This window comes from Haliotis asinina, chromosome 5, assembly GCF_037392515.1.
Source record: "Haliotis asinina isolate JCU_RB_2024 chromosome 5, JCU_Hal_asi_v2, whole genome shotgun sequence".
NCBI classification, from domain to species: domain Eukaryota; kingdom Metazoa; phylum Mollusca; class Gastropoda; order Lepetellida; family Haliotidae; genus Haliotis; species Haliotis asinina.
In genome coordinates this window covers 57,336,279-57,338,550 of record NC_090284.1, presented here as the reverse complement: position 1 = coordinate 57,338,550, position 2,272 = coordinate 57,336,279, and the positions used below count along the sequence as shown (strand labels likewise).

General features: G+C 44.0%; 1 pseudogene; it reads left to right on the top strand.

Annotated features, from left to right (window-relative positions):
* Window positions 1-382: 382 nt before the first annotated feature.
* LOC137283241 (uncharacterized) lies at window positions 383-1,930 on the top strand (annotated as a pseudogene).
* Window positions 1,931-2,272: the final 342 nt, after the last annotated feature.

Genomic DNA, 2,272 nt, shown 5'->3' with positions numbered 1-2,272 from the left:
TGAACTGTAAACAGATCCGTGTACACTGAGGTGTCATCACACATTCTGCAGGAAATGTGTCACGTCATACATCCAAACAAGATCAGATGCTGTACAGTCCAAGACCATCCCTGCCCCTGCTGTCGGCAAAATACCAAGGTTCCTCAAGCCAGCAGGCCAGTGGAGGAGTGGACGGGGCAGATCAAACCCAGCATCATTATACAGGGGCTGATTGACACACAGAAACTTTCTACAGGCACTGCAGGTGCGACAAGGCTGTCTAAACTAGTCTACAAGTGGTATAACTTACGAGGAGTTTTTGTAATGACAGATATACATGGTTGGCACTAGTGATCAATACTGTTCAGCCGGTAGCATAATTGTATACGATGAATCTACAGGCATGGCCCGCATCAACCATGTTAGTAAATTGTACTCAGGTCCTCAGCCTGATTATCCAACACTTTACCTTGTACCCACCACTATATTTATGTTAAAACGATTTAACATGGGTTTCTCAATCTTCAAATTATGAAAATATTTTATATGCCAAATGTGAAGTGTTCCTCTGCAAAAAATCGTGCAATTCCAGCATGACCATAAAATGTGTGACCTTTCAGGAGCGGTGAAGGTCAAGAGAAGACACAAGGCTTCATGTCCAGAACACAATGGTGAGATTATAACGTTCGTCTGTACAGACTGTCACAAAGCCTTGTGTCCCACATGCTGTGCAAGTTATCACAGGAATTGTGAGTCTGTCGTTACCATGGAGTCATTGATGCCAAACATGAGGTTCTGTTTGAGAGAGAGCGTGAAAGTATTGTCAAAAGAAATACATCGAAAACAAACGCTAGTTCTGAAAACGCATACGAAAATTAGAGGAATAGAGGTAACTATCAGACAAAAGAAAAATCACCTGAGGAATGACGTCATGGACATTACAGACAAACAAACACGGCAACTTAAAGCACATGTTACACAACAAGGGATCGAGATGCAGATGTACAGACAACATTGTGAGTTCACTGACCAGGCCTTGGTATCGGACTGTGAGATGGACCTGTATGAGGCGTATCAGGTCTGGGAGTCTGGAGTTGTAGAAATGAAGGATGTCAGGGATACAGAGGCAGTAAGACACCCGGAGAATGGATAACATCACCTTTACACCAGATACTGACCACTTCCTGATCATACGTACATTTCACTACAATGCACAGACAACACTGTGAGTTCATTGACCAGGCCTTGGTATCGGACTGTGAGATGGAGCTGTATGTAGCTCGTGTACAGACATGTGTTATTACGGATTATAATAACAGGTATGTGAAATGTTTCTTCTCAAGATATAATCATTCATGCCACAGTAAGGTCCCTCTAGATACCACTCCGCGTGAGATGACAGTTGAATGAGAAGCAGGTGATGGTTGCTGCCCCTATATCCCGTCAGATCGTAACAGTAGAAGTGACACCTAGCCTGTTGCTGCTCTCGCCCATTAATACCGAATTAGTACCGAATACTGCAGTTTGGCTGTTCTGAATCCTTCCTGTTTTGCAGCAGGTGGTAGGGGCTGTGTTGATATCCTGTCTATGGCTGGGCACGTGTTGAGGTCAGTCACAAGACACAATGCTAGCTTACTGTTAGATCACCCCGCCTACCTGTGTCAACAACAACAAGTCGTGTCTGACTGGGGGAAGACGTATGTGACATGTCTGGCGTTTGGGGGTGACGTTGTGTGGAGATCTGCTCCAGTCGGATGGAATCACGAGTACCAGCACAAGGGACATTTCTACTCTGGACGGTGTCGCTGGCAAAGTGATACAGCTGACAGAGTCGGGGGATTATCATCGAGTCATGGCTGCTTATCCATGGGGATTGTATGTAAACAGAAATGACACAATGTATGTATGTGACGAATCTCAAACACTGAAATTCAGCATCATGCAATCATAGATCCCAGCATCACGAAAGTATGTTTGAACTTGTATCACCAGAAATAGGTTCAATGTCATTACACAATACACCTCGGCTCCGCAAATTCTCTTCAGTGACTGCCTCCAGACATCTGTGGACAGAGCGTCTTCCTGAGAAACACGTCAGTGATCTGATGCATCATACTAAGACATGATACTTCATGTTGCCTTGCCTGTTTAGCACTGAGTGGTCACAAAATTATGGAACCATAATTAAACCCAGGGTTAAATTCTGAAATTGCACATGCTGAAAGAAAAGAAATAGTCACAATGTAATGAATGTGTGCATGAACAGTACTATTTACAAAGGGGTGGATGAGTG